The sequence below is a fragment of the Scyliorhinus canicula genome, chromosome 19 (genome assembly GCF_902713615.1).
Source record: "Scyliorhinus canicula chromosome 19, sScyCan1.1, whole genome shotgun sequence".
Taxonomy (NCBI): Eukaryota; Metazoa; Chordata; class Chondrichthyes; order Carcharhiniformes; family Scyliorhinidae; genus Scyliorhinus; species Scyliorhinus canicula.
In genome coordinates this window covers 35,596,033-35,608,757 of record NC_052164.1, presented here as the reverse complement: position 1 = coordinate 35,608,757, position 12,725 = coordinate 35,596,033, and the positions used below count along the sequence as shown (strand labels likewise).

At 44.1% G+C, this 12,725-nt stretch overlaps 1 protein-coding gene across 3 annotated transcripts in view; it reads right to left on the bottom strand.

Annotated features, from left to right (window-relative positions):
- Positions 1-12,725, bottom strand: part of gjc1 (gap junction protein gamma 1) — a 108,680-nt gene that overhangs the window by 34,218 nt on the left and 61,737 nt on the right. Inside the window, exon 1 of one of the 3 annotated variants that reach the window (XM_038779213.1) lies at positions 2,150-2,220. The exons of the other annotated variants lie outside the window; for them this stretch is intronic. The gene's annotated coding sequence lies outside the window, so the exon portion shown is untranslated. Of the gene's footprint in view, positions 1-2,149; positions 2,221-12,725 lie in introns of those variants that run through there. 3 annotated transcript variants of the gene reach the window in all.

Below are 12,725 nucleotides of genomic sequence, written 5' to 3'. Positions count from 1 at the left end.
CTGCCACCCCCCCTTGTTAATCAAAAATCTAGAGCTCCGCCTTCAAAATATTTAAAGATTCCGCTTCCACTTCCTTTTGAGAGCTTGAGCGACTCATGACATTCAGAGAAAAAACAGAATAATATTAATCTGAGCAGCACGGTGGTGCAGTGGTTAGCACTGCTGCCTCACGGCTCCGAGGCCGCAGGCTCAATACCTGGGACACTATCCATGTGGAGTTCGCACATCTGTTTGCGTAGGTTTCATCCCCACAACCCAAAGATGTGCAGGGTAGGTGTATTGGCCAGGATAAAATTGCCCCTTAATTGGAAAAAAAGTCCGCTGCTGTAATGCCGGTCCCGCCGGCGTGAATTAAACCACCTCCTTTACCGGCGGGACTGGCAGCGCGGGTGAGCTCCGGCATCCTTGGGGGGGGGGGGATGTGGGGCGATCTGGCCCCGGGGGGGTGCTCCCACGGTGGCCTGGCCCACGATCGGGGCCCACCGATCCGCGGGGGGGGGCCTGTGCCTTGGGGGCACTCTTTTCCTTCCGCGTCGGCCATAGACTACACGATGGCCGACATGGAAGTGACCCCCTCCCCTGCGCATGCGTGGGGATGACGTCAGCAGTCGCTGACGCTCCCGCGCATGCATGGTCTTCTGCCGGCCGGCGAAGTCCCTTCGGCCCCAGCTGGCATGGCGCCAAAGGCCTTCCACGCCAGCCGGCGGGACGGGAACCACTCCGGCGCGGGCCTAGCCCCTCAAGGTGAGGGCTTAGCCCCTAAAGGTGCGGCGGATTCCGCACCTTTGGCGCGGCCCGACGCCGGAGTGGTTCACGCCACTCCATCCCGCCGGGACCCCCCGCCCCACCGGGTAGGGGAGAATCCAGCCCCATGTTAGAGAATAACCAAATGGGGCGAGTGGATGAAACTTGAACAATGTTCAGAATGGCTTGGTGTTTTAACAAGCTGTTCTTTCAGCCTCCACATACAAGCTTACAATCAGATGTAAAAACAGAAAAGACTGGAAATACTTAGGAGGTTAGGCAGCATCTGGTGTTAACTCTGTTTCTCTCCCTACAGATGCTACATAACCTGCTGAGTATTTCCAGCATTTTTTGATTTTGTGACAGATGCATCCACAATATTCATCTTTTCGCTTCTTGCAGGCAGATATGACTGGCTGAACCGCACAGAAAGCATAGTTACAATTTTAGCTCGTGCAACACAGCATAAAAGCCAGCCTGCTGCAACAAGCCTACACCTTGAACTAAAATTAGACCTTGGCTGCAAAAATAATCTTGAATAACATGCTGTGGCAAAAAGGCCTGTTTATTATCTAGATGTACATACATGGTTTCCACTAGACATTCATGTCACTTCAGGAGATAATTAATAGGAAGCAATTTATATCAGTCATGCCAGATACTTGTTTAACAGACTAAACTATCAAATAGGTTTATTCACACAGATAAATAATTTGCAGAAGCAAGCGGCAACAGGGATTGAAGGCAACCCAAATAAAATAGCTTTGAGTCAATTTATGAAAGTGTTATGCAGACGCAACCAATCAGTTGAGTTTCTTTGCATAAATTTTTTTTAAAGAATGGACAAGCATGTCTTAGAAGGGTAGTAGCCAAAACATTCCAAGTAATACAGTACACATGTGTTCCTATCTCCAGATAGCATCTTGCTTTTAACTTCTGCAGTTAGATCAAAACAGTTATGATTTTATGGACAGGGGAATCTATGATTTAGAGTGTTGGCCCAGAGAAGTCAGTCTGCTAGATAGAATTCAAACAATGGGCAACAATGTCAATAACATCCAGAAAATGCATAGCACCGACCACCTAAGATGATTGATAAATATTCTCAATGTTAAGGTTATTTTAATCTAATTATACTATTGATTAATAGCCAGTTGATGCATATTAATCATTTAGGCCTACTTGATGGTTAACAGATTTACATATTCGAATGAACAATCAACTAAATTGCCTTGATTGCAATTCGTCTTAAATGCTTAATACAGAGCCAAAGAATACAAGCCATTCTCCCAGTATACAGTTGTGGAAGCCATTTTGTGGGTCTATCTTTATTAGAATAAAACATTTTTAAGCTAACACAGTTGAGAGATAAATTACATATAAATATTAAATATTAAAACAGAACCTCGTATGAAATCTGACCAATCTCTGATCCGTCCCAGGCATCAGTTGCGGATTGCTGCAGGAGCGTTCCGGCCTTATGCTATTCATGACAGATGCATGACTGACTAAATTACTTTGCCTCACTTGGTAAACTGCATTCTCCGTTTAGAGTATTCCCTGGTCACGTGCCACCTTTTCCAAAGCATCCACCTTATTGGGCTCTTTCAATTGCCACAGGGATTTCATTGAATGAACAATTTGGCATTCTATGGATGAAACTATAACAGATGAACTGGCTCCTGCTTGACCATGAGGAAGAGTGTATTAATCCATACTGAATAACTAGTTTTGTATTATTCCCGAAAATGTTGAAGACCAACTCCGTAAAATTGGGAGGCGACAGGAAAATCCAAAATATCTTGTATGGAAACATAACTTGGAGCTGATAATTCCATAGATAGCAAACCGAGGAACGTCATACATTGTACTTATCTCGCGATGAGCAGGAAGGTTTCTTCAATTAGGGTCCATCCTCTGAGAAGTAGTTTGTTGTGTGACAGTGGGGCGGGGTGGGGGGGGGTTGGAATTTTTTAAAATGACAAGCTCCAATTATGCTATCACTAATGATGGGGAGCTTACCAAGACAGATGCCACCATTAGGATCCAAGGCAACCTGCTGAACATCTAGAAAAGACCCCAGTACAGGAGTGTTTAACAGATACCGACTGACACCTCTGCAAGAGACTGGTTTGAATGCTGCTCTTTGGAGGAGGAGCAAACCCTGGAGACTCTGTAAATCTCCACCGTTCAGCCATACATGTCGGTAGAGAAAATAACTTTGATCTAACATAACTCTAATGCCCTTTAGAGAAGGAAATCTGCCATCCTTACCTTGTCTAGCCTACATGTGACTTCAGACCTATAGCAATGTGGTTGACCCTTAACTGCCTGTCTGAAATGGCCCTAGACAACCACTCAGTTCCAGGGCAATTAGGGATGGATAACAAACGCTGGTCTTGCCAGTGACGCCCACATTCCATGAAAGGGTAAAGAAAAAATAATCTGCTCAGGCTGTTTGAGAATGGCTTTGATGTCCCAATGAATTCTTTGGCTGAGTATTTGCTGTTTGTTTGGTAATTGAGCTGGAGTCTGAAGCCTTGCTGATGTGAGGAGGAATTCTTCCGGAATCACTTCACAGTAAATTGATATGGCCCCTGATGGACAATTGTTGGCAAGCAGCAGTGGCATTACTGACGGGCATCCAAAAGAAAAGCCTTCCACACGATAAGGGATACTTGAAAATGTCCACTGGAAATCCCTTGCAATGATTTCAGTGTGGAAAATCAAAACTAATTTCCAAAAACAGTAATCAACATCAATGGCTACAAAATGTTAATATAAACTGTTTCAAAACATTTCATCAACTTTTAAATAATGAAGCCGTAAAAAATGAAAACAATGTCAATTTTGTTCTTTAGTGTACAACAGGAGTGAATTACTACAGATGATTCAGAAAATGTACATTGAGAAGGTGCTAACAATTTATATATGGAATCAAACTCCCTTGGGTACGTTCAGTTAATTTGTGTGAAGCTCCCAACTCTAAAAAGAGAAAGTTCCACTTTTTTTAACCCGATTGACAGACCAGCTTATTCATACATGCAAGGTTGAAATAAAAAGACAGAAGGCTGTGATCGGTCCAAGGCAATGGATGAACAGCGGACTGTGGTCTATCCAAATCTAGATAATAGCGGCTAGATTTTCATGTCTTTGTCTGGTGGATGGACGTTGAAAATGACAGGTGGGACATGATTTTGGAACTCCCAGTCTCATTCCCGTACCCGCCAACTTTAACAGTGCAAGCTGAGGATGCAGCACTCCTAATCTTGCCAGCTCTATTGCGGGGTTTGGCATTTTAGAACCAACTCCACCACTCTTTTCATAGAATCTGGCCAAGTTTGGTAGGCAAGCAGTTCATAATATCACAGATTCATTGGGAACCATTGGGGACCCTAGTCTTAAGTTGCAAACCTTTTGACAGATAAGTTCAAAAGATCTCACCAACTTCACATATCAAAATGTAAAAAATGTAATAAGTTAAATATGATCTTAATGCAGTGATTTTTGATAGAGCTTTGTTTAAAACAGTGACGCTACCATGAAATTGAGCAATATTATGGAAATGGAAAAACCTTCAAATACATCAGAGTACATTATCCATGGGTAAAGTGATCTTCTTTACCAAACAGTATTGAGATTCAGATTTTATGGTGTCAATTTTACCCCATGTTTTGATTTTTTCATTGATTTGCAGTTTACCATCTGCTCAGTCTTTGAAGCAGTGCAACTGATCGCTTTCTGTTCAGTACTTTAAAGGCTTTAATATATTCCATTCTGGAGGCTTTGTTTACACAGCTATGCAATGGAATTTCATTATGAATGCTTGTCTGAACTCCAAACCCCACTAATAGATTTAGCTCTGCATGGGTTATTGTTACACTTATCAAGGAGCTGAGAGCTTTTCTTTGACCTTTTTCTGAGTTCCCTAAGAGGATTATGTTTTGGAAAGAGTTTTTGAATGGTTGTTTGTTTATTTTGAAATGTTATGACAACTTAATAGGATTATGTTTTTCAAGTGGTGTTTGGAAACTGAGGCTGGTCATCTAACCTGCCTGCCTCAACATCCGCTGACCTCCATTCCGAACTTGTACCTACTGTGAGAGGTGGCAGTCCTAACTTCATCCTGTCCCCACCAGTCTACCATGAAAAATGTGTGGGTGGTCACAGCCAAGCAGGAGGTGGGAATGTGATGTCAGAAAATGGCCTGACTTACAATTCCCACCGTGTAGATGAAAATTTGTGCTAAAAATTGATAAAGAGGGTGTGTTAGAAAAGCTAAAGTTAATAAGTCACCAGGGACGAAGCTCAGTACTGTTTGATGCAAAAGTGAAATTTATCCAGCACATAATGTACTCTAATGCATCTGAAGATTTTCTCACTTCCATAATGCTGGTCAGTTTCATCGTCACTTACCTTTTTTAAACAATGCATCTGACGATGCGGAGGGAAATACTGGTGGAAATTATGGAGATATTGGCCATATCATTCCAATTCTCCTTAGATACAGGATGGTGTTAGAGGACTGGAAAATTGCAAATGTTACGCCCTTGTTCAAAAAAGGGAGTAAGAATAAACCGAGCAATGACAGGCCAGTCAATTTAACCATCGCAGTGGGAGTACATTTGGAAACGATAATCTGGAACAAACAACAAGTTAGTTGGACAATTGTTGATTAATTAATGACAGCCAAATATTGTGGGCGGGGCCCAGATCACGATACGTCACAAGATCTGGTTAGATCTCACGAGGCACAATGGCCATCGGGAAGCCCAGGAGAAGTCTGTCCCGGCATCTACCGGCGACGTTGCACCTCTGTTTGGGCTCAACGTAGCCAGTAGATACTGCCTCTAGACTTGGGAGGTCGGTTAACTCAGTTGGCTGGACGACTGGTTTGCGATGCAGAGCGATGCCAACACCATGGGTTCAATTCCCGTACTGAGTGAGGTTACCATGAAGGCCTCGTCTTCTCAACCTTGTCCCTTGCATGAGGTGTGGTGACCCTCAGGTTAACCACTAATCAGCTCTCTCTCTCTCAAAGTGGAGAGCAGCCTATGGTCCCCTGACTTTAAGACCTTCAGACCTGCCTGTCCAGGGCACATTTTAAAAATTTACAGATTACACAAGTTTAGAAATGACTTGTGAAGGAGATAGTGTGAGACTTCAAGGCACCTTTGTGGAATGGGACAGACCCCTGGTTGATGACATTTAGTGCCGAGGAGAGTGATCCATTTTAGTACAATAATGAAGGGAGGCAATATAAACCAAAGGGTACCATTTTAAATGTGTTGCAAGAACAGAAACACCTGGACGTATTTTATTCTTAAACAGCCCCTTGGGATCGGAGATGATTTGCTTCTTCTCTGGTTCTATGGGTTCTGAATGGCGGATAGCGCCAACAACCGATCTGCACACTCTGCCACATGCAAGGGAGATGGTGCCTAGAGGGTTGCGCAGATGAGTTGTTGGGAAGTTTGTGTGCTCTCTCCGATGCCTCAGCCTCACCTCTGCACATTCTTGATGATGTTGCTCAATGTGTTTAATGCTTTCTACATTTTGGTTGGTCACAAGCCAGAGACTCCCATTATGCAGCAGACATGTTCAACCTCTTCAAGGATGCATTTCGGACACCCCTAAAGCATTTCCGTTACCCTTCTGGGACGCTCCTACCAATTCCAAGTAGAGCTGTTGCTTCAGGAGTCTGCTGTGAGGCGAACAGACGTCACGTCCAGACGGGCTCGTTTTGACTGATTAATGCCTCAGTGCTGGGCGTGTGAGCTAGGGAGAGGTCACCGCTGTTAAACTACCTTTCTTGCCACCAGATTTTGGGGATCTTGAGGATACACCACTGGTGATACTGCTCCTGTGTTTTGAGTTGTCTGCTTTACGTTGTCCATGTTTCCAAATCCTACAGGAGCGTACGGCTGTTGGGTAAACCATGGGTTTGAGATCCTGGTTTTCAAATACTCTTTTCTTCAATTAGCCAAAGATTGTGCTGGCACATTGGAGGTGACGATGAATTTTGTTGTCAATGTCTGCCTTCGTCGAGAAGAGGCTCTAAAGATATGGAAAATAGTCCAAATGTTTCTGAATCATTTCGCTGTTCATCTGAATTGATCGGGCGAGTGTGCTATGGGAGCTTCACGCAAGAGGACCTTAGGTTTCAAGATGTTTAGTGAAAGGTCCATTTTCCCAGATGTTTTAGGGAAGGAGTCAACAATGACTTGGAATTCAGTTTCTGACCAAGTGCGCGCACAGAAGCCATCTGCGTACTGAAGCTCAATGTGACGTTGCAATGATTTTGGTTTTGGATTGAACGGCAGTATAGATTGAGCCATTTCGCTTCTGTTTTATAAATGACAGCCACAGTTATATTTTAAAGGATGTTTCGGCAGCACCTTCCAAACTTGTGATATCTACCATCTAAAAGGCCAAAGGCAGCAGATGCATGGGAGCAGCGTCACCTGCAAGCCCTGCACCAGGCATAAACCGCCCTGACTTGAATCAATATTACAGTTGCTGGCTGATAATCCTGAAACTCCCTCCCCACCAACACCGTGGGCGTTCTTACACCACATGGACAGGAGTGGTTCAAGAAGGCAGCTCACCACCTCAAGGGCAATTAGTCACACCTAGCCAGCGATGCCCACATCCCATGAAAGAATAAGGAAAATATGGGAGGGCAGGTTGCAAAGGTGGAGCAAAGCAAAGACTTATGGAATCCTAGGCTTTATAAATAGTGGTATAGAGTACAAAAGCAAGGAAGTTGTCATGAACCTTTATAAAACACTGATTTGGCCTTTATGGGATTATTGTGTCTAATTCTGTGCACCACACTTCAAAAAGGATCTGAAGGCATTAGAGTGGGTGAGGAAGAGATTTCTGAGAATGGTTCCAGGGTGGAGGGACTTATGGAATTTGGATAGATTGGAGAAGCTGGAGCTCTTCACCTTGGAGAAGAGAAGCTTGAAAGGAGGTTTGACAGAAGAGTTCAAAGTCATGAGAGGTTTAGACAGAGGAAGGAAAAGGAGGACACCGAGATAAAGTGTTTTGCGAATGAACCAATGGTGCACGAGGAAAAACATTTTAATGCAGTGAGTGGTTAGAATCTGGAATGCAGTGTTTGAAAGTGTGGTGGAGGTACAATCAACCAATCGAAAAGGGATTGGATAAGAGCCTAGAGGGAATAAACTTACAGAATTACAGGGAAAAGGCGGGGAATGGGATGAGCTGAGTAGTTCCTGCAGCAAGCTAGCACAGACTCAATGAGCTAAATGGTCTCCTTTGTGCTGTCACTATGCTGTGATTCCATTGGTGCAACTTGATGATTGCTATTAAAATGGCCATTTTTACACAGTTTCAAACCATAGTTTCAACCAACTCCTCTTTACCCCTGCAAAGCAAATACACACTTGGCCAAACCATTTCAGCATGCTATTGGTTGATCTTCTGTTATACATAGGATGACCAGTTAAACTCTTTAAATTAATACATGTGACAGAGGAAATATAATAGATATTGCATAACTGGAATACAGTATTAGAAAATAAACTCCCATTTAGAGAGTACCCAATATTTTTGTGAAAACATTGTGAATGAGATTTGAAGGGCCAACTTTGACTATAATTTCTAAATAATTCCATCATACCTATGGTAAGAGTCCTTCCCGTTTACTTCCTTTGTTCCCATTTCTTTTATGTTATTTGATTATTTTTGGTTTGTGGACCCATAATTGGAATGTGCTTTAAAGCAGAAGACTCAAGGTTGAAGCAGCCTGCTCGTCAGGACACTAAGTTCCCAGGTTTTGCATTTAACTAGGTTTGGAGTGGGTCGGATCGATTGGTTGGCTGGCAACTGATGGGTTGGCCAGGGACAGTGTTTTCCCTGACAACGGTCAATGATTTGTTCCTGCATGATGGCTTCTGAAAGAACTGGGAAGAAGCACAGACCTTGGAAGAGAAAGGAGTTCTCTCTCTCTGTCTCTCCTCCATGCTGAAGTGAAAGAATTGCTCTATTGTTCTGAAAGCAGTGAGTATCCGGCACATCCTTTGTTGTGAACCGGGAATGCTGCAAACTCTACAGGTAAGGTGCCAGAGAAAACCATCTCAAGCTTAGAAGGAAGAAGCATCAAAACAAAAGCCTGAACTTCTGAAAGATGTTGACTAGAAGTTATCACAGTGCATCAAAGATCCTTCTCCTTTTATTTTTATTATTTTCTTTTCCCTTTCTACCACCCTTTCTCCGCTGTGTTTTTTGTCTATGTATGTGTGTAGAGAGTGGGGGTAGTTAGGAAGGGGGGTTTGGGAAAAGGGTATTAGATAGTCAGCTACATTTTACGTCTGTTTAATTTCTGCAGTTTATTGGGCTCAACCAAGGATTCCAGGTATTTTGCATAAAATCTTACTTTACCTGTGCTGCGAATCCGGGTCAAGTGCAGCTAAAATTGACCGTACAATAGCCCAGGATGTCGTAACACTATCCATCTGTAGCTTATTCTGGCATTGAAGCAATGACATGCAGTATGATTGATAGTGTGTACAGTCAGAATAGCATTAACAAACTCATTTTGACCTCTACTAACTACTGTATAGCGAGGCAACACTGGTTTGGGACAAAACCAGAAGGGATGCCAGCCGCAAAAAAAATAAGACAATGATATTTATAACCATCCTATTATGTTTTCGAGACAAAGAAAAATGAATCTGTTCAGAGAGCACAAGTTGTTGCATAATATCCCTTCATTTCCCTTTCAGGTTAAGGAGGGTCTGGAAACCATTAGCTGTTGTACTTGTATACATATTTTACAAGGGACTAGCCAATAATTGTTCATGCCAAAATACATTTGTAGAAGCTATATGGTAAACTATTTACATCCATTTCAAATTCTCACAGTATGTAGAGAATGTGGAATGTGATCTTAGGTTTCCAAGAGCGTGAATAATGAGAAACCTACTGTTCTTTGCCCATCACAACATCAAACGATTCCAGGTTTTTTGCCTTCACCGCACTACCTGGAAGTTCATTGTAAACACTGATCACTGTTCATGAAGAAATTGCATCAGTTCTAAATTTTGCCTTTTACCCATTTGAATTTGAGTCCTTTTTTCCCATAGTCATAATTTGACTTGCAGTAATGTTTTCAGGCCAGTTGGTGAAGCCAAAACCAGGACACAGATGGTGTGATCGAATCAGATTGGAACAGAGTCCCATGACCAGTGTATTTAACCAGGTGTTTCCTGGCACTCGCAGCGCCGAGAAACACCACGCTATCTGTTGGGATTCTGTTTGAATTTGGGGCTGCAGCGGGGAACTTCCTGCCGAGGTCACACTTAGTCCTGCTTTCTGAACTGAGGGGCTCCGCTCACCGGAACTCTTCAGTACAGGATGAGATGGCGCCCCGACCTCTCGATCCTCCCAACCTGACCCCAAACTCCTCCAGAGGCCCAACTCACCTATAAAGGGGTCCTCAAGCCCACCTGCACCCCACTTCACATGGGCAGGGCACCCCCGGGGCCAGCTCCCCGTGGTGGGAAAGGTGCCAGCCTGGAACCTCGGCAGGCCCCTTCCAGCTGGCATTGCCAGGCTAGCACCCATATCGCACTGACAGGGTGCCAGGCTGACAGTGTCAACGTGACCAGATGGCACAAACAGTGCCAGATGCCACCCTTCCCAGTGGACAAGCATCTGGGGGCCTTCGATCTCCTGGGAGAGCCCACAAGTGTCATTCCATATTGGTCCCTGTTTGTGGGGACCAGCACTGAATGGCACTGGCCCAAGGTCTCCGAGGTGAAGGTGCTCGATCCCAACGCCTCAGGTAGATCGGGATGTGCATATAAGAGTGAGACCAGCTGATTTTCCAGATAGTTATCCTGCCCACAATGAACGGTTTTTAGATTGCGACGTCTCGCGAGATCGTGTTAGACCACGCAAGGTGCGGCGAGCCGGGTAGATCCTAGAAGAGGGATCTACTGGCTGCCTTTTATGCACAACATGCCCAGAGCTTTTCTTTAGTGAGAGAGTATATTCGCTTATTCAGTCTCACAGCTCTCTTCCCACACAACCCAGTGACCCAGCTATCTCAATTTATCAACTCTTTTGAAGAACCACAAACAGCAATAAATAATCAGTAAAACAAAACAATCAAAGAGGGGGTGACAGCCTCTCCACGGGGCACTGTAACCAAAGTCAAATGCCAAAGCAAACTTATAAAATCAAATCAAAAGCTGCCTCTGGGGAGTGATGATGCACTCCAGCCACTATGGATCACCTATTTACATGTGCTCAAAATCAATTAAGACTCATCACCAGTTTTTCTTAACAAACCAGCCTTAATGATGCAATTGACAAAACATTAACATAATGTTCCAGAATAACCTTTTTCATTCAAGTCAACTTATAAAATCTATAGGGTCCATTCTTAATTGGTTGCTTTCAAGACTGCAAGTTCCATGGACAGAACCGTATGGTCCTTCGCTAGTGGGTTTGCAGATGGGGAGCCTGCAAATTTCCTGGGTGGCCCTCCTGTCTGCTCCTGAACCTGCCCGCAATTTGATGGGTGTGGGCAAGGCTTTGCCCCACCCATCCTTGTCCCAATATTGGGCTGCTTCCCATCCACCTCAATTTTCAGGTTGGCAGGAGGAATTCAGATGCGGGAAGGGAAGACCAGCAAGTCACCTTGCTTGGACGTTGGACGTGAGGGGGCAACTCTCTCGAGGGCTTTTTTTTCCATGTCAGATGGTTCCTACTCACGGTTTCCCTCCTCGCTCTGAGACCCTTGTATTTACTGGTCCAGGACTCCAGGGCTTAGAATCTGGAGACTGCCTGTCGCCCCAGTCCTGACTACCACTGTCACTGGCACTGCTGGGTTATTGGCTTGCAGCTCTCTGAGGCAGGACTTCAACTGAGTGTGGGCTGTCATGATTGGCGGGGATGTATACCGCACAGATTCTTCAGGAAGCAGGACAAGAAATTCTGCTATCTGAAAATCCCGCACTAAGTTTCTTCATTTGAACACATGTACTGTTGAAATTTGCTGGGTTTAAAATGGCAGAGAAGCGTTATTTTCATGACAGTTTGTTATTAGACATCTCCATTATCTCAAATATTGCTGAAAAAAGACTTTTGTCAAAGCTTTTCATCTTGCACTCATCAGGACAATCAGTCAGGGGCTGTTTAGCACAGGGCTAAATCGCTGGCTTTGAAAGCAGACCAAGGCAGGCCAGCAGCACGGTTCAATTCCCATAACAGCCTCCCCGAACAGGCGCCAGAATGTGGTGACTAGGGGCTTTTCACAGTAATTTCATTTGAAGCCTACTTGTGACAATAAGCGATTTTCATTTTTCGTTTTCATCAGGACAATCATAAGAATACCAAATGTTGGGGAACAACAACTTTATATTGTATGAGAGGAGGATGCTAATTCCACCATCATTGCTAACTCCATTGTCATTGTATCGCATAGCTACCAGGATGGTTTACTTTTTTATTTATTCATTTTGCAGGATGTGGGTGTTGCTGGCTGGGTCAGCATTTCGTGCCCATCCCTAGCTGCCCATCCCCAGCTGCTTTCCATTTCAGGGGGTATTTGGGAATCAACCACACTGTTGTGGGTCTGGAGACACATATCGCCAGTCAAGGTGAGGACGGCAGATTTCCGTGACATTAGTGAATCAGATGTGTTTTTGCAACAATTGTTCCTGATCATCATTGGACTAAAATTCGGGATTTTTATTCAGTTCAAATTTCACCATCTGAAGTGGTGTCATTCGAACCCCAGATCTTGCTCTGGGATTACTCGTCCAGTGACAACACCGCTGCGCCACCGTCTCCCAGGTAACAGGTGAACTCGATGTTCTTGGCCATTTTTCATCCAGCCCTTCTTACATTCTTAATATTTGTATATGAAAGTAAGAACAAGGCAGGAGTGAACAATTTTATAACTTAGTTGCAGAGATGGTTCAGACAGATTGGAGAAGTTAGGA